This window comes from Ranitomeya variabilis, chromosome 6, assembly GCF_051348905.1.
Source record: "Ranitomeya variabilis isolate aRanVar5 chromosome 6, aRanVar5.hap1, whole genome shotgun sequence".
NCBI lineage: Eukaryota > Metazoa > Chordata > Amphibia > Anura > Dendrobatidae > Ranitomeya > Ranitomeya variabilis.
Genome location: NC_135237.1, coordinates 411,037,407 through 411,058,560, shown reverse-complemented (window position 1 = coordinate 411,058,560; position 21,154 = coordinate 411,037,407). Strand labels below are relative to the sequence as shown.

Here is a 21,154-nt window from a genome sequence, read left to right as displayed (position 1 = left end):
TCCCACAAACACTGACATGTCTCCGTGTTTGGCACACGGAGACACGGTCCGCAAAAAATCAATGACATCTGCACAGATGCATTGAATTTAATGGGTCTACGTGTGTCAGTGTCTCCAGTACGTGAGGAAACTGTCACCTCACCTACTGGAGACACTGACGTGTGAAACCGGCCTCACAGTGTGCACAGCCACAGCCGCCGGCTTCCAGCACACATCCTACTTACCTTCCCTGCGCGCCCTCACTGAATCTCGTTCCGGGGCCAGCAGCTCTTCAGGCCGAGCGATCACGTGTCCTCCGCTCATTAAAGTAATGAGTATTCACCCCTCTCCACTCCCATAGGTGTGGGTAAATATTCATTACCTTAATGAGTGAGGGACATGTGATCGCCCAGCCATAGGAGCTGCTGGCACCAGAACGAGATGCTGCGAGGGCATGCAGGGAAGGTAAATAGGAAGTGTTTTTTTTTAATTTTTTTATAGGAACCATGCATACAAGGACGGGAGTAAGGAGCCATGCATACAAGGACGGGGATAAGGAGCTATGCATACAAGGACGGGGATAAGGAGCTATGCATACAAGGACAGGGATAAGGAGCTATGCATACAAGGACAGGGATAAGGAGCCATGCACACAAGGACAGCGGAGCCATGCAGACAAGGATGGGGATGGCGATGAGGAGGTATGCATACAAGGACAGGGATAAGGAGCTATGCATACAAAGACAGGGATAAGGAGCCATGCACACAAGGACAGCGGAGCCATGCAGACAAGGATGGGGATGAGGAGCTATGTATACAAGGACAGGGATAAGGAGCTATGCATACAAGGACGGGGATAAGGAGCCATGCACACAAGGACAGGGGAGCCATGCAGACAAGGATTGGGATGAGCAGCTATGCATACAAGGACAGGGATAAGGAGCTATGCATACAAGGACAGGGATAAGGAGCTATACATACAAGGACAGGGATAAGGAGCCAGGCATACAAGGTCGGGGATGAGGAGCCATGCATACAAGGACGGGGATGAGGAGCCATGCATACAAAGACGGGGATAAGGAGCAATGTATACAAGGACGGGGATAAGGAGCCATGCAAACAAGGACGGGGATAAGGAGCCATGCAAACAAGGACAGGGATAAGGAGCCATGCATACAAGGACGGGGATGAGGAGCTATGAATACAAGGACAGGGATAAGGAGCCATGCACACAAGGACGGGGATAAGGAGCCATGCATACAAGGACAGGGATGAGGAGCTATGAATACAAGGACAGGGATAAGGAGCCATGCACACAAGGACGGGGATAAGGAGCCATGCATACAAGGACGGGGAAGTGGGGACAATGTATACCCGGCTTATACTCGAGTCAATAAGTTTTTGCAGTTTTTTGTGGCAAAATTAGGTGCCTCGGCTTATACTCGGGTTGACTTATACTCGAGTACATACGGTATATTGGGAGCTGTGTATACTTCTACTGTCCTGCATAAATGGTGTAATTCTCAGTATCTATTCTTACTATGTATGTGTGTGTATCTATATATCTCTCTATCATTCCAATTAATTGTGAGAAAACTAGCGGACTCTTTATTAGTCCATGTGGCAACGTTTCAGATCCATAACTGAACATTTCTCTGATATGGAAGTGAAATGTTGCCACATGGACTAATAAAGAGTATTAAAAAAAATCGGTTCCATTTTCTTCCACAAAAGTGGTACGATTTTCTTCTCACATCCGATGCCATATTCTACTGTGATTCCACCCTAATGAGTACCTGTATTAAGCCCACGTTCACACTATCAGTATTTGGTCAGTATTTTACATCAGTATTTGCAGCCAAAACCAGGAGTGGAACAATCAGAGGGAAAGTATAATAGAAACATATGCACCACATATCACCCACTCCTGGTTTTGGCTACAAATACGGATAAAAAATACTGACCAAATACTGAACATGTGGCCTTATTCTGTATATATACACTGCACAGTACCACTCCTCCTGTATACATACACTGCACAGTACCACTCCTCCTGTATATATACACTGCACAGTACCACTTCTCCTGTCCTGTATATATACACTGCACAGCACCACTCCTCCTGTCCTGTATATATACACTGCACAGTACCACTCCTCCTGTCCTGTATATATAGTGCACAGTACCACTCCTCCTGTATATATACACTGCACAGTACCACTTCTCCTGTCCTGTATATATACACTGCACAGCACCACTCCTCCTGTCCTGTATATATACACTGCACAGCACCACTCCTCCTGTCATGTATATATACACTGCACAGCACCACTCCTCCTGTATATATCCACTGCACAGTACCACTCCTTCTGTACTGTATATATCCACTGCACAGTACCACTCCTCCTGTATATATACACTGCACAGTACCACTCCTTCTGTACTGTATATATCCACTGCACAGTACCACTCCTCCTGTCCTGTATATATACACTGCACAGCACCACTCCTCCTGTATATATCCACTGCACAGTACCACGCCTTCTGTCCTGTATATATACACTGCACAGTACCACTCCTCCTGTATATATACTGCACAGTACCACTCCTCCTGTATATATACACTTCACAGTACCACTCCTCCTGTATATATACACTGCACAGTACCACTCCTCCTGTATATATACACTGCACAGTACCGCTCCTCCTGTATATATACACTGCACAGTACCACTCCTCCTGTATATATACACTGCACAGTACCACTCCACCTGTCCTGTATATATCCACTGCACAGTACCACTCCTTCTGTATATATACACTGCACAGTACCACTCCTCCTGTCCTCTATATATGCACTGCACAGTACCACTCCTCCAGTCCTGTATATATCCACTGCACAGTACCACTCCTTCTGTCCTGTATATATACACTGCACAGTACCACCTCTCCTGTCCTGTATATATACACTGCACAGTACCACTCCTCCTGTCCTGTATATATACACTGCACAGTACCACTCCTCCTGTCCTGTATATATACACTGCACAGTACCACTGCTTCTGTCCTGTATATATACACTGCACAGTACCACCTCTCCTGTCCTGTATATATACACTGCACAGTACCACTCCTCCTGTCCTGTATATATACACTGCACAGTACCACCTCTCCTGTCCTGTATATATACACTGCACAGTACCACTCCTTCTGTCCTGTATATATACACTGCACAGTACCACCTCTCCTGTCCTGTATATATACACTGCACAGTACCACTCCTCCTGTCCTGTATATATACACTGCACAGTACCACCTCTCCTGTCCTGTATATATACACTGCACAGTACCACTCCTTCTGTCCTGTATATATACACTGCACAGTACCACCTCTCCTGTCCTGTATATATACACTGCACAGTACCACTCCTCCTGTCCTGTATATATACACTGCACAGTACCACCTCTCCTGTCCTGTATATATACACTGCACAGTACCACTCCTCCTGTCCTGTATATATACACTGCACAGTACCACCTCTTCTGTCCTGTATATAAACACTGCATGGTGCCATTTCTCCTGTTCGGTTGTCAGAGAGGCGACATTGGTCTTTGGGAAGGTCAATACTGGTTTATTATTTTCAGTTTTTTTATAGGAAAATTTTAAAAAATATTGGAAAATCCATTTAAATGGATTATCCCAAGTAATCTCCTATGCTGAGATCTTGGAATCGCCGGGGTCCAACCGCTGAGACCCCCATGATCCCGAGAGCTGGAGCTCCAAAGAGCACCATGTAAATGGACCTGTGGTCGATCATGCGCACTTCGGCGCCATTCACATGTGGCTCTTCAAATAACTCCTTTAAGAGGATTGTTGAAGGGCAGAACAAAGTATAGCAAAATTCACTGATTGGGGGTGGGGAGTGTTTGAGTATGTGGACTGGTGGGGTTTTTTGTGGCAGGGCTGCTTTTTTGTCCCTGTCCGGCCCTGTGTGTGTGTGATTATACAGTGGGGCTGTGTGTGTGACTATACAGTGGGGCTGTGCGTGAGTGTGATTATACAGTGGGGCTGTGCGTGTGTGATTATACAGTGGGGCTGTGCGTGTATATGTCACTATACAGTGGGGCTGTGCGTATATGTCACTATACAGTGGGGCTGTGCGTGTGTGTCACTATACAGTGGGGCTGTGCGTGTGTCACTATACAGTGGGGCTGTGCGTGTATGTCACTATACAGTGGGGCTGTGCATGTCAATTTTACAGTGGGACTGTGCGTGTGTGTGTCATATTATATATTGCAGTCACAAGACCACTTGTTCCCGGCGCAGGCACCGGAGAATCCTCACAGCGCACAGTGCGCACGATATGAGGATTCACACATAGTGACTAAACATGTAGCTTAAGATCCGACAACCCCTTTAAGGATGGGCCGCTACTCATGGGCCACTGCTGTGTGCTTGCCCCCCAGGCTAAAATTTGCCAGCCAGCCCCTGTCTGCCAGTGATCTTCGAGAGAAGAGGAGAATGATGAAAGTGTATTTTTTATTTTACTTTTATTACATGAGATTGATGGCTTCAGTAGAATTAGACGTTGCAGTAAGTACGGTTTAATTGAGATTAATAAAGGAGTCTGTGTCATTTTTTTAAATTAAAAGATTTTATTTGTGTTGTTTCTTTATTTAACCCCTTCCCGACTTTTGACGCCATGTAGGCGTCATGAAAGTCAGTGCCAATCCGACCTGTGATGCCTATGTGGCGTCATGGAGGGATCACGTCCCTGCAGATCGGGTGAAAGGGTTAACTCCAATTTCACCTGACCTGCAGGGACAGGGTGAGTGGTGCTTCAGCCCGGGGGGGGGTGGCTTCACCCCCCCCGTGGCTACAATCACTCTGATTGGCTGTTGAAAGTGAAACAGCCAATCAGAGCAATCTCTAATATTTCACCTATGAAAATTGGTGAAATATTACAATCCAGCCTTGGCCAATGCTGCAATAGCATCTGCCATGGCTGGAGACCCCGATCTGCCCCCCCACCATCACCGATCTCCTCCTCTCTGTCCTGTCATGTCCCCTGCTCCCCACCGTCCTCCTGTCTGCTCCCCCCATCCTCCTGTCCGCTCCCCCCATGCCCCGATCCCCCCCGTGCTACTTACCGAGCTCCGATGTCCCTCCCGGTGTCCGTCTTCTCCATGGGCGCCGCCATCTTCCAAAATGGCGGGCGCATGCGCAGTGCGCCCGCCGAATCTGCCTGCCGGTAGATTCTTTCCAGGTACATTTTGATCGCTGTGATTGTGATCGGGTTGTACTTAGGGTTAGGGTTGCACTTAGGGTTGCACTTAGGGTTAGGGTTGCAACTAAGGTTAGGATTGCACTTAGGATTAGGGTTGCACTTAGGGTTGCACTTAGGGTTAGTGTTGCACTTAGGGTTAGTGTTGCACTTAGGGTTAGGGATGCACTTAGGGTTAGGGATGCACTTAGGATTAGGGTTGCATTTAGGGTTAGGGTTGCACTTAGGGTTGCACATAGGCTTAGGGTTGCACTTAGGGTTAGGGTTTCACTTAGGGTTAGGGTTGCACTTAGGGTTAGGGTTGCACTTAGGGTTGCACTTAGGTTTAGGGTTGCACTTAGGGTTAGGGTTGCACGCAGGGTTAGGGTTCCAATTAGGGTTGGGGTTGCAATTAGGGTTAGGGTTGCAATTAGGGTTGGGGTTGCAATTAGGGTTAGAATTAAGGGTAGGGTTCCACTTAGGGTTAGGGTTGCAATTAGGGTTAGGGTTAGAATTAGGGTTAGGGTTAGAATTAGGGTTAGGGTTACAATTAGGGTTAGGGTTAGAATTAGGCTATGTGCACACGGTGCGGATTTGGCTGGGGATCCGCAGCGGATTGGTCGCTGCGGATTCATAGCAGTTTTCCATCACGTTTACAGAACCATGTAAACCTATGGAAAACCAAATCCGCAGTGCCCATGGTGCGGAAAATACCGCATGGAAACACTGCGTTGTATTTTCCGCAGCATGTCAATTCTTTGTGCGGATTCCGCAGCATTTTACACCTGCTCCATAATAGGAATCCGCAGGCGAAATCCATTCAAAAAACACTGGAAATCCGCGGTAAATCCGCAGATTAAGCGCAGTGCATTTTACCTGCGGATTTTTCAAAACCGGTGCGGAAAAATCCGCACACAAATCCGCAACGTGGGCGCATAGCCTTATGGTTAGGGTTGGAATTAGAGTTAGGGTTGGAATTAGAGTTAAGATTAGGGTTAGGGGTGTGTTACCCCCCACATATGGGGTATCAGCGTACTCAGGAGAAACTGGCAACAACTTTTGGGGTCCAATTTCTCCTGTTACCCTTGGGAAAATAAAAAATTCTGGGCTAAAATATTATTTTTGAGGAAAGAAAAATGTTTTTTTTATTTTCACGGCTCTGCGTTATAAACTTCTGTGAAGCGCTTGGGGGTTCAAAGTGCTCAACACACATCTAGATAAGTTCCTTTGGAGGTCTAGTTTCCAAAATTGGGTCATTTGTGGGGGGTTTCTACTGTTTAGGCACATCAGGGGCTCTGCAAACGCAACGTGACGCCCGCAGAGCATTCCATCAAAGTCTGCATTTCAAAACGTCACTACTTCCCTTCCGAGCCTCGACGTGTGCCCAAACAGTGTTGTACCCCCACATGTGGGGTATCAACGTACTCAAGACAAACTGGACAACAACTTTTGTGGTCCAATTTCTCCTTTAACCATTGTCAAAATAAAAAATTGCGGGCTAAAAATCATTTTTGAGAAAAGAAAAAATATTTTTTATTTTCATGGCTCTGCGTTATAAACTTCTGTGAAGCACTTGGGGGTTCAAGGTGCTCACCACACATCTAGATTAGTTCCTTGGGGGGTCTAGTTACCAAAATGGGATCACGTTTGGGGGAGCTCTAATGTTTAGGCACACAGGGGCTCTCCAAATGCGACACGTCTTGAGGAAAGGTTTAAGCATAATAACAGACGCGGATTCTTTACTGTAAGAGCAGTGAGACTATGGAACTCTCTGCCGTATGATGTTGTAATGAGTGATTCATTAATTCAATTTAAGAGGGGACTGGATACCTTTCTGGAAAAGTATAATGTTACAGGGTATATACACTAGATTCCTTGATAAGGCGTTGATCCAGGGAACTAGTCTGATTGCCGTATGTGGAGTCGGGAAGGAATTTTTTTCCCCATGGTGGAGTTACTCTTTGCCACATGGGGTTTTTTTGCCTTCCCCTGGATCAACATGTTAGGGCATGGTAGGTTAGGCTATGGGTTGAACTAGATGGACTTACAGTCTTCCTTCAACCTTAATAACTATGTAACTATGTAACTATGTAACTATGGTGTCCACTAACGATTGGAGCTAATTTTCCATTCAAAAAGTCAAATGGCACGCCTTTCCTTCCGAGCCTTGCCATACACCCAAACAGTGGTTTACCCCCACATATGAGGTATCTGCGTACTCAGGAGAAATTGCCCAACAAACTCTAGGATCCATTTTATCCTGCTGCCCATGTAAAAATGAAAAAATTGAGGCTGAAAAATTTTTTTTGTGAAAAAAAGTACTTTTACATTTTTACGGATCAATTTGTGAAGCACCTGAGGGTTTCAAGTGCTCACTATGCATCTAGATAAGTTCCTTGGGGGGTCTAGTTTCCAAAATGGGGTCATTGTGGGGGAGCTTCAATGTTTAGGAGCACAGTGGCTCTCCAAACGCGACATGGTGTCCGCTAACGATTGGAGCTAATTTTTCATTCAAAAAGTCAAATGGCGCTTCTTCCCTTCCAAGCCTTACCGTGTGCCCAAACAGTGGTTTACCCCTGCATGTGAGGTATCGGTGTACTCAGGAGAAATTGCCCAACAAATTTTAGGATCCATTTTATCCTGTTGCCCATGTGAAAATGAAAAAATTGAGGCTGAAAGAAATTTTTGGTGAAAAAAAGTACTTTTTCATTTTTACGGATCAATTTGTGAAGCACCTGAGTGTTTAAAGTGCTCACTATGCATCTAGATAAGTTCCTTTTGGGGTCTAGTTTCCAAAATGGGGTCACTTGTGGGGGAGCTCCAATGTTTAAGCACACAGTGGCTCTCCAAATGCGACATGGTGTCCGCTAACGATTGGAGCTAATTTTTCATTCAAAAAGTCAAATGGCGCTCCTTCCCTTCCAAGCCTTACCGTGTGCCCAAACAGTGGTTTACCCCCACATGTAAGGTACCGGTGTACTCAGGAGAAATTGCCCAACAAATTTTAGGATCCATTTTATCTTGTTGCCCATGTGAAAATGAAAAAATTGAGGCTGAAAGAATTTTTCTGTGAAAAAAAAAGTACTTTTTCATTTTTACGGATCAATTTGTGAAGCACCTGAGGGTTTAAAGTGCTCACTATGCATCTAGATAAGTTCCTTTTGGGGTCTAGTTTCCAAAATGGGGTCACTTGTGGGGGAGCTCCAATGTTTAGGCACACAGGGGCTCTCCAAACGTGACATGGTGTCCGCTAAAGATTGGAGCCAATTTTTTATTCAAAAAGTCAAATGGCGCTCCTTTCCTTCTGAGCCCTGTCGTGCGCCCAAACAGTGGTTCCCCCCACATATGGGGTATCAGCGTACTCAGGACAATTTGGACAACTTTCGGGGTCCAGTTTCTCCTTTTACTCTTGGGAAAATAAAAAAATTGTTGCTAAAAGATCATTTTTGTGACTAAAAATTTAAATGTTCATTTTTTCCTTCCATGTTGCTTCTGCTGCTGTGAAACACCTGAAGGGTTAATAAACTTCATGAATGTGGTTTTGAGCACCTTGAGGGGTGCAGTTTTTAGAATGGTGTCACTTTTGGGTATTTTCAGCCATATAGACCCCTCAAACTGACTTCAAATGTGAGGTGGTCCCTAAAAAAAAATGGTTTTGTAAATTTTGTTGTAAAAATGAGAAATCACTGGTCAAATTTTAACCCTTATAACTTCCTAGCAAAAAAAAATTTTGTTTCCAAAATTGTCCTGATGTAAAGTAGACATGTGGGAAATGTTATTTATTAAGTATTTTGTGTCACATAACTCTCTGGTTTAACAGAATAAAAATTCAAAATTTGAAAATTGCGAAATTTTCAAAATTTTCTCCAAATTTCAGTTTTTTTCACAAATAAACGCAAAAAATATCGACCTAAATTTACCATCATCATGAAGCCCAATATGTCACGAAAAAAACAATCTCAGAATCGTTAGCATCCGTTGAAGCGTTCCTGAGTTATTACCTCATAAAGGGACACTGGTCAGAATTGCAAAAAATGGCCAGGTCATTAAGGTCAAAATAGGCTGGGTCATGAAGGGGTTAACATATAACTATAGGATTAGTAATGGGGAGGTGTCTTAGTCATTTGAATGGGTCTAAGTGTGTCAGTGTCTCCCATGCGTGTGAAAACGGTCACCACACAACGGTCACCACACGTACTGGAGACAGGGACTTGTGAAAGAGGCCTTATAGAGCTTTGCATCATTTGCAAATGTTGAAATTATATTCTGTACTTGATCTACAAAGTCATTAATCCCTTAACCCTCAGAGCTTTTTTCGGTTTTGCGTTTTCTTTTTTGCTCCCCTTCTTCTCAGAGCCATAACTTTTTAAATTTTCCATCAAAATGGCCCTGTGTGGGCTTGTTTTTTCAGGATGAGGTGTACTTTTGATTGACGCCATTGGTTTTACCATGTTATGTACTAGAAAACAGGAAAAAAATTCTAAGTGCGGTGAAATTGCAAAAAAAGTGCAATCCCACATTTGTTTTTTTGTTTGGCTTTTTACTAGGTTCACTAAATGCTAAAACTGACCTGCCATTATGATTATTATATATTATTATATAAGGTTATATAAGGTTCTTTTTTATCTAAGTGGTAAAAAAAATTCCAAACTGTTAAAAAATTTAAAAAATTGCGCCATTCTCCGATACCTGTAGCATCTCCACCATTTTTCATGATCTTGGGTTGGGTGAGGGCTTGTTTTTTGCATGCCGAGCTGACATTTTCAATTATACCATATTGGTGCAGATATGATCTTTTGATCTCCCATTATTGTATTTTAATGCAATGTTGTGGTGACCAAAAAAACGTAATTCTGGAGTTTTTACTTTTTTTCTTGCTACGCCATTTAGCGATCAGGTTAATCCTTTTTTTATTGATAGATCAGGCGATTCTGAACCAAACATGTGTATGTTAGATTTTTTTATTGCTTTATTTTGAATGGGGCGAAAGAGGGGTGATTTGAACTTCAACTTCAACTTTCAATAGTCTCCACGGGAGACTAGAAGCTGCCATAAGCCGATCTGCTCTGCTACATAAAGACGATGATTAGATCACCTCTATATAGCAGAATTACTCACTTGCTATGTGCACCGACCACTGGGTAGCGCTCACAGCAAGCTGGCACTGACAACCATAAGGGTCTCCAGGAGACCTCCGGTTGTCATGCCAACACACCGGTGACCCGCGATCACATGACGCGGGTCACCGGTGGGTGGATTTCTGGCTCGATTGCCGGAACCACTTGTTAGATGCCGCTATCAGCATTTGACATTGGCATTTAACTGGTTATTAGCCACGGGTGATTCGTGATTCCACCTGAGGCTATTGTGGGCACATGTCAGCTGTTCAAAACAGCTGACATGTGCCAGGAAAGATGTGGGCTCACCGCCAGAGCCCACATCAAAAGGGAGGGAGTCTGACATCGGCGTACTATTAAGCCCGATGTCGGAAAGGGGTTAAAAAATATACTGAAGAAGATGGCCCAATACTGACCCCTGTGGTAACCCAATGACAACTCTGACCCAATTCGAGGTTGTTCCAATAATGACTACCCTCTGTGTCCTATCACTGAGCTAGTTAGCCAATTACGCACATTTTACTCTATTCTTATTGTTCTCATTTAATGTACTAACCTTTCATGTGGTACCATGTCAAATTCCTTTCAAAGGTCTAAATAGACAACATCAAATACCTTATCCTGATTCAGTCTGTAACTTTTCTCCTCTGGGAAGCAAGACTTTATGAAGGATTGATCCTTTCAAACTAATAGGAAACTATTAGTTTGAAAAGATCAATCCTTCATAAAGCCTTGTTGATGCTTTGTTATGATGTTATTTTTTTTTTAACTCTAGCTTAGCATCCCTTAGAGAACAAGATGTTGCCCACAGCGCAGGTTTAACTTACAGTACAATAGTTTTCAGGATTAATTTTTGACCCCATGTTGAATATCAACACTAGTGAAGAGCGAGCACTAAAATGCTTGTGTGCTTGGTATTTGAATCGAGCAGGTCCTATGCTCAGCTGGGCTCAACTCAAGTAATGAGTATAATTGAAGTCAATGGGAAACTGAAGCATTTTTCTGGAAGACTTGGAATATTGCAGAAATGGATGGAAACGGTGCTAAAATGGAATGGGAAGAGCATAGAGAAGACACCTGGACTCATCTCTAACTCTCAGGTTGCTGCTGGGAACATTGTTGTCAGAGTATTACTCCACTTCTGCAGACTGACAATAAAATATACAAAACAGAAGATAAAATGTATTCTGCAGTAAAAAAATGCCAGGAAACATTATTTCCGGTATAATGACTTGTATATAGGGCAAAATTAAAAGGAGAAAAAAAAACCTGACACCTCCACTCCTTAAAAGCCAGACCATCTCTCACCATATTTTCTCATCGCCTATGACTACAGAAGATGACATATTAGAGGGGGAAATAAAACTACACCCATTGGTAGTAAGCGGTAAATGTAATTTCAACATTTTACTACCTTATCTGGCAGTGGCGTAACTACAAAGTTATGGGCCACTGGGCGAATTTTCAAATGGGGCCCCCCCCATGCCAAAATATTTTCCACCCAAATTCACATTTTCCCTATTCATTTTGAACACTATAGCGTTGTTGCAATGTTGTATAGTCTGACCTCAGTGGCGTAACTATCTGGTGCCCCATCCTGGTATGTATTTGTCTCCCGTACTGCCGTTGTTCTGTAATGTATAAAAGAAAATAAACCATTATACTCATCAGGGGTTAACATAGAAGTCATGGGGATCCATATAAGAAGTATAATGCACCCACATAGTCCTCCTTATAATATAATGCACCCCCATAGTCCTCCATATATTATGAGTGTTGTAGACCGATGCGGCCCACCGCTAGACCGCCTATCTGGCATTTGCTAGCATTTCCAGATGACCAGTCCGATGTTGATTGGAATGGAGCGGTGGTCACTGAATGGAGCAGTGGTCTCTTGTGCGCTACCGCTATACCAATGTCTATGGGACTGAAGGAGGTAACCAATCACTCTTCTCCATGGGCTGCCCTGTGTATGAGGACCCCTAATCTAGAGATCAGTGGGAACCTTGCGATCCCACACATGACACTGTGTGGAGGGGAGATACAGGTTACCATGGGCCCACCTTATGGAAACATCCAACAGAGAATGAGTTACAATAAGGGTATGTTTCCATGTGCAGGAAACCCAGCGCTTTGGACCGCTTCGCCCAAAGCGCCACCCTCTGCTGTATACATGGTAATTCCGCATATGTTCATTGAACACATGCGGAATCACCGCATCGTATTCATAGACTGTGTTATTTATCTTGTGGAGACGGAGTGTCTCCACAAGATAAATAGACATGCTGCGGTCTGGAAAGAGGAGCCGCATGTCCGGTTATGCAGGTCCGCCGTATTCGGCCCTGCAGAGGCGTAGCTAGGGTTTTGGTTCAAGGGGGGGCAAAGCTTCTGAGTGGGCCCCTAACCAGGTAACCTTGATTACAACTGGATGATGCACCCTAATAGGAGAACCTCAGCAGATGACCGTGCTGTTGCTGAAAATAATCTCTATACAAAGAGCAACATTGATATTACCGCCATATGGTCAGTGGTAAATACCAGCCCTACAGAACATATAAGCGATCACAGCACAGTTACAGATGGTGACTTACCGCTGACATTCTTTCTGATGGCTTCCACTTTTCTGGTCTTTTCCATCTGGCCCAGACCAACACAACTTGTGCCACCCAGGACTCGTCTGCAGAGAATACAACAGACACATTTCACTTCTCATAATTTCAGCATTTCACCATCAATTCCCAACCTGCACAACTCATCATCCTACTAGTACCCCAATGCTGCTGCCGTATGTGTCCCTATTACTGCACCTGCTGTGTGGTTCTCTGTGCCCTCTAAATTCTAAAGCAACCCTCTAGAATATAGTAATGCCGGGTGCAAGTGCCCTAGAAAACAGTGCCCACATTTTGCTCCGTAGAAAGTAATATTGCCCTGTGTGTCCTTTTGATAGTCACAGTAACCTGAGTTCCCCTATAACATTAAGTGTCCACATAATATTGAATAATGTCCCGAGTCTCCCCCCTGTACAGCTCCCCTATACACAGCATGATGCTCTCTTATACATAACATGATGCCTTCTCACTGTAATGTACCCCCACACTGTATACTAACCCCTTAGTAGCCCCCAAACTGATTGAAGGTTGCAAAGTTCTTGTGCAATGTAAGAATGTTTGAAACAGCACTGCCAAAAAGGGCTGAGCTGAGGAGGAGCGGTGGCAGGATGATGCATGACTACACTTACCCATCTTATTCTGTAAAATTGCAAAGTTTCTCTAGCTCCAGTTCTGGACTGGAGTAGCATTTCAGGGGAGACGCAATGCAGGCATACACCACTGAGAAGATGCCTCAAATTCATTAAGTGGGATCTCTTAATGAATTTTGCACATCATACCCCAGTGATCCCCTTATTTAGACAGGCATAAGACGTGCCAGAGTTAATAAGGTGGCCCCTTTATTTTCTCTCTATGATTATTTAATGCCTCACCACTCCCCTGTTGCTATAATTTTTAAACCACTTTCTTTTTGCCACTTCTTGCTCCCCTACAGTTTTATTTAGTCTTAATGATCTTCTCCTATTTCTATCTTGTTTATTCCCATAGGATACATATTGTGCACAGGACCTAATCTGGATGCTTATAAAAGCTTTTTACTTCTTTTGTGTACTTCTATTTTTAGCGATATTGTCAGAGTTTACGATCATCTGTTAAGTCGATGGAAACTAGCCTTCCAGAAGTTTATTTTTTTCACCACTATACTGAACAACTTATTAAAGGATAAGTGAAAACTTATTATTTTAAGACCACTTTTATGTAAGTCCCGATTAATTTTATATTCTGTCTTACCTGTTGGTTAAAATTAGGTCTAGAAGTAACTCCCTCTTGTTGGGTCCTGCACTAATTGTCAAAAGTAACTGTCTTGCGTCATTTTCAAAAACTTTCTTTATGACTCATCCGGCTTGATGACTTTATGAAAGTACAGGAGGATATGAAAGTATAATGAATTGGGGGTGAGTGGGGTCCTTAGTTATCCTTAATCCGCCCCTGCCTACGAGGCTCTTGAATTTTGGTGAGGAGACCCTCAGCCAGTCCATACTCAGAACATGAATGCCAGATGTGTGACACCAACCTAAGAGGTTGTGAATTCAAAGATAGTCATAAAAAATCAAACAGACAGAACACATCAGATTTCACAATCGGAATGATTTCATTTATACATGGTTTAAGCTTTGGTTATAGGGATAATAAGCCAGATAGAAGACAATGATATTTGGCATAAATGACATATTTTGCTTGGCTTTGGTTAACATGTTATTAGATAATAAGCATTAACTCCACATTAAGTCCACATTTGATATGTCACATTTACTTTACTTGATGCAATACAGTTTTAGTAAGCAGTGCTGTGGAATCTCTATAGTAGCTTTATCTATATATTAAAGCTGAAGCTGGGTTCATGCTAGGACATCTTACTGAGTTTATTGCTAAACAGCTCCAAATAGAACAATGGAATTCAGTTCTTTTGTTTCCTATTCTTATTTCAGAGCTGGTTTCACCGAGAACTTTGCTGGTTGTATCAATGGGTCCTCATCATATCGATAATCATCATAATGGCTTTTATGCATGAATATACCTTATTTAAAACTGTATAGAAAAGTGCTCTTTCCTATGCACTGGACACCAGTAAAAGTAGTACACTGTGAGGAATGGCCTTGGCACATGGGATTACATGATCTGCACAAGAACATTCCAGTTACTCCCTTTATCCCATACTGCACACATCCACTAGATTAAAATAATATTAATTTGTAAATAAGAAAATTGAAAATATAAACTATGCACACGGGTATTAAATGATGAGATGTGGAGAAAAGAGAACTTAGAAAGAATGAACAGCTTGTGGAAAGTGTGTAGGAGAGAAAAGGCACAGGAGAGTGATACCAGTGGAGCAGAGCAGTGAATTAGCTACCTCCATGGCTGGCGCAGATTCCAGTAGCCGGAAGACCGTGGCCATGCTGGCATAGCTGAAACCGGCAGGACAGCTGAACTTCAAGTTACCTGTCCACCTTTACACCCAGGAGACACAGTGATACTTATAGGGACCGGGTCGTGATAGAGACCCTATAAAAAGGCCTGCTCCACCTGTCATACGGGTTGTGTCCTAACCTTTATGAGGGACAGAGAGGAACTGTGAGGACCTTATCAGAAGCCATAAGCAGTAAGGGACTACAACACCACCGCGCTGTGAGGAAGGCTTTCATCTCCACCTGGTGAAGGGGACTCTGGATTCGCTTCCAAGCCAGCCAGACCCTGCCTGTCCTGTGACCTCGCGCCCTGGACTGCGGTTGCCTGAAGCTTCAGTAAACCATGTAAAGAGACTGCAAACCTGTGTCCTCGTTCTTCAATGAACTTCTCACCATCTTCACTTACTCACCGGGAGCCCTGGGGACATACTTCACCTGTGGGAAGTTATACCATCTAGCTGCCATACCATCACCCCAGAGGACCCCTTTAAGCAGCATCTGTCCCTACTGACCGAATACCACAGGTGGCGTCATGAACATAAAATTTAATCAATATCCCTTTTACATGGGCGCCCAGGGCCACGGATCGGGTCACCGCCGTGACACATCCCCTTAAGTATCGGACCCGGTACCGAGTACCCCACGGCCCTGGTGGGCAATCCACTCACATTTATTTTTTTATTGATTTATTTTACACACTTATATGGTGCCATTAATTCCACAGCTCTTTACAGACATCAGCACATTCACAGTTTTTATTGGATTCAAAGTTTGAAAAGCAAAAAAGGATATGAGTAAGAACCATGCTGGTTCGAAACGCGTAATCTTTTCTCTAATTTGCTATTTCCTCTTTTCTAATTCTCCTCCAATGTTTTAATGATTTTTTTAATTAAATGTGAAGTTTTAATATTTATCTCTTTTTCTTTTAAGATTTTTTGACTTTTTTTCTATTGTTCTTGTACTGAAAAATTATAATGAAACGAGCATTATCAAGAATGTTCATTCACTATAATCTCTTAGTGTAAATTCAGCTTAAAAGCAATCTGTCAGTGGGATCAACCCTCCTAAGCCGTCTATATGGGCAGGTTAAATAAAATGATACCTTTGATATCTGCAATTCAATGTTTTATTCCTGAGAAATCCACTTTTTTCTTAATATGGAAATGAGTTGTTAAGATCTATGGGGCAGAATGAATCTAACTGAGAATCTGCCTCCAGAGCGGAGTAAAAAATGAAAGGGGCATGACACTTGTGAGTCATGTAATGACTCTAGAGTTATCATGTCTGCTCTAGTGAGTTCCATGTCTCACACTAGTGGTGCCCCCTTAATTTAAAATAAGCTATGGAAGCAGATTATCAGGGAGCTCTGTGTCCCACCCATAGATCTTAAAAGCTCATTTACATATGAAAGAAAAGCATGGCTTTTTCTGGAATAAGATATCAGATCACAGATATCAAGGTATTTATTTTATTCAACTTTCTATGACATGCATGACCATATAGATGGCTTGGGGGAATGATCATTCTTACAGATGCTCTTTAAAACTCTGCCCTGAATCTACTTCTGAATGCTAACAAATTTCTCTGAAACACTCGTGTTTGGGTGTATTTCCATCTGCTCTGCCTCTTTGGAGATTATTTGATGGGATAATTTGGCAAAAAACAGAACAGTTGGGCAGTATGGCTAAATTAATGTCTGAGAGCACTTCACTTGGTCATTTTCCAACCCAATATCCTAAAAGCGCCTAGCACAGTTCTCAGGGTATGTTTCCATTAATTGTAAATATTGTACCAAGGAAGAATCAGAATGGAGGATTATGGTTTTCAGAAGGACTTTTTATGGAATGATAGGGACCGTAGGTTTACATTTATCAAGGAATGACTTTGGTAACATTGTCATTTGCTCTGTTCTTTCAAGATAAAATATTTTTTTTAATTTATTTTAAAGTGTGGTTAGGTGTTGTATAGCAATAAGCAAGTTGATTTGATACAATAGAAATCCATATCAATTATTTTTTAAATTCTCCAGACCTGCCAAATATAAACAATTTGGGATTCAATTTGCATGATTTGTCAAAAATTCCAGCCATTATTTTACACAGTGCAGAAGATTACTTCAGCTAGAGAAGGCTCACATCATGACCTCAGGCATGACCGGCCAGGATTTCTAATAATGTCTTGCAGCTATCACATCATATACTATAACACAGCCATCCCATATTATAGCACATCATGCAGTAAAACACAGCCATATCATATAGAGCATCACATAGTAAAACCTAGCCTATCAAAGCCTGTATAAAAGCCAAGGCAGGGAATGCAGAGCTTCAGCCATTTCAAAGTCAATTCTGTTTAGTGAGACAATGTTACTGCCTCTCAGATTAGCAATAAAAATAGGTAGATAAGACAAAAAAAACCTGAATCTACTGTACAGATAGTGTATGAGAAAACAGCAGCGAAGAACAGTTCCCATCCGTTGTTTACCAATTGCAATATTCATGTAGAGGTCATTTTGATATTACTAAAGCTTTATTTGCATTAAAGGGCTTGAAAGGGACTGGAGACCTCAGACTTGTTTCTGAGTACTTGGAATTAGAATTTTTTGTGAATAATTCTGCAAAGCTGGCATATTCTGAATTCCAAAAGTCAATCATATCATATCTGGTGCTGCTCATATGAAAATGGGGCAAACAGAGATTCAGCACAAATCATACATACAAGTATAACATAAAACTGAACATAAGTTTATGTTATAACTATTAGTGATGAGCGAGTACACTCGTTATTCGGGTTTCTCTGAGCATGCTCGGGTGGTCTCCGAGTATTTGGGCGTGCTCGGAGATTTAGTTTATGTCGCCACAGCTGCATGATTTGCGGCTGCTAGACAGGCTGAATACATGTGGGGATTCCCCAACAACCAGGCAACCCCCACATGTATTCAGGCTGTCTAGCAGTCGCAAATCATGCAGCTGAGGCGATGAAAACTGAATCTCTGAGCAGTTACAAATACTCAGAGACCACCCGAGCATGCTCAGAGAAACCCGAGTAACGAGTACACTCGCTCATCACTAATAACTACAGATGACTGAATGTTTTGGGGTTTTTTGCAAAAAATTCTCCTGAATCAGAATCTTTTGCTGATTTGTAGAGGGCTGGAAAAATTGGTAAAAAAATACTCTCCTCACCGCTCACATGTCCTGTTACTCCCCATTCCCATCCACTGCATGTACGACGGCCTCATCAGCTCTTTTGCTGCTGGAACTTCAGGTGCCGATTAGGCCTTTGGCATCATGAAGAGGACATCTTGCACTGGACGCCATTTGAATGCATGACTGGATGGGAGTATGTGGTGACGGATCAGGTGAGCTTTAAAATGATGATTTTTTTTCCAACCTACTTTAATTATGCTCTGGGATCTAGAGAGAATCAAGAGATTAATTAAGAACATTCAATTTACAACAAATAATGTCAATGCAAATAGAATTTCCTGGACAAATCCAAGCAAATTACTGAATTTAAATTTTGGCATATTCAATCATCATTATCTATAATATTAGGGGGAAAAAACAAATACATTAAACATAACTAAATGTGTGACAAACTTATACAGAGGAGTAGGGGCTAGGCCCAAGAGGACTTAAAGTAATCTGTCAATTATGTATTTTGAATCATTTTTTTACAATAATTGGATAAACATGAAAATGTGTTACATTTTGGGCTGTTAACCATTGTTTTGTTGTATGGCTTACGGGTTCAACAAGTATTGATTCTTCCATTATAGAGGTAAGATTTATACGTATTTTTCATATTTTAGAATTAATAGATACAATTAGTGTCAGAACGCTCAGAATTGACAAAATAGTGTTAGATTTGACAGATGAGCCAACAAGCAGGGGATTTACATGCAGTATGAGAACATACTGTATATGGCAGCAGTCCTGAAAAAATATATAAAAAAATTTGGAATTCATTTTGCAGCTGGTGCTCTTTTCAGTTGCCTGAGAAGAACTGATAACCAGAGAGGAGAAATAAATGCACATAAGATTTTTTTTCACAGTGTATAAGAGAAATCACAAGGGCACTAAATCCCCTGATAGTTCATTGTTCTTCTAACTCAAAGTCAGATGATGGTGCCCTCTGGCTAAGCAAATGAATATTCAGCTTATATTGGTCTGTTCATTGCATTAACAACTCCAAAGGCGACAAAATGGAATAATCACTAAGCTGACAAGCACCATGGAAAGTTCTGTTAAAATAGATAATAAAGCAAACATATATAAAATGTAGAAGAAAGTATATATAACCAATGAAGAATTAAATCGCACATGCTTTCCAATTAATTTTGGTCACTTCTGCAAACTCACATTTCCAGACTTGGATATTGTAACCTGGGCAAGAAATTGCTAATAGTACAGCCTCTGTTTTTCCAAGCATAGCAGTGGTATGAAAAATAGCTCAGCTACCAGATCTTTAAATGTAGCAGACACTTTTGTGAACCAAAATGCTTTTTTTTTTCATTTAAATTATTTCAATCCAATTTATACAAATACAGTATGTTTTTACATGTAGATATATTACCATTCATTGTAATAAGTAAATCTATTAAGTATAATTAAAATAATAATTAAAAAGGGAAGACATTGGACCAGACTATATTCAACATTCATTTTCTGGCAGCCCATCTTCTTCCAACATCAGCTATACAGTAAGTCAGCCATCCACCTCCTATAGGCTCCCTTGTTAAAATGGAATGGCAATTCATACTTGACTGAAAGATTATGACAAATGCATGGAAAAATTTAGACTCCTATATTAAAATTGTATTTATTGTAAACTCAGCAGCTTAAGATCTTTTACGCTTTAAAAAACACTCCAAATATCTATTCTGCCCATTTTTCATACATGGCACCACTTTGATTCGGGTATTCTTAACTGCATAGTATCAAAGCTCGTGAAGATGACCGTGTTTCATCGTGTAAGTATAGGACCAATGTTATTCTATGGGACTATTCACATGACTGATTATCAGATCTCACACGGCTAGGTGAATCAACGAGTCAGTAAAAACCATTGAGCTGCACTCTGATGACATCCGAGTGCAATCATATTTTCACGGACTGACAGAACGCGGAAGATGGAGACATTTTTTTTCTCCATCTTCTCTTCATCCAAGAAAATCAGATCACACTCTGATCATAGTGTAATTAGCATAATCGACCCGATTCTCTCGGATAACAGAATGCACGCTGGTAGCCTAAAGATGCCCGTCTTGTGTAAATCAAGTAAAAAATCAGTTGATAAATTATTTTTAACTCTTTTATCAAATTCTATTACTCATCCAGCATGTGATCTGCCCACTAAGATGCCAGCTAGAAATAAAACAGCCTTTTATTCAGAGACGATAACAGTAAAATCAGTGGTACCAGACCTTTTACCTTTTGAAGACATCATTTTACATAATAACATAGCTAATAATTGTTTGTAGGCCCTTTTTTTTGTAGTCCAACCATAGCATCAGTGGTTCTAATATAACATTTATAAATGGTGGGCGAATGACCACTGGTAAAATGTTCCTTATGTGCCAGGTTCTCTGCAATCTCACCACATCTATAGATAATTCCATTGTAGTTTTTAATGAATAAGAAACTGAGTTGAGAAGTGATGGGGAAGTTTTCTCCGGTGTCCCATGTTGTAGTGTAGTGCATTCTCATCATCACCAGTGGGTGACAGCACAATAATGGTGAGGCCACAGCACAGGATCGTGGAGAACACAAAGA

The 21,154-nt window shown here is 41.9% G+C and overlaps 1 protein-coding gene across 1 annotated transcript in view; it reads left to right on the top strand.

Moving 5' to 3' along the window:
- Window positions 1-21,154, top strand: part of ARHGAP28 (Rho GTPase activating protein 28) — a 271,890-nt gene that overhangs the window by 31,428 nt on the left and 219,308 nt on the right. The window lies entirely within an intron of this gene.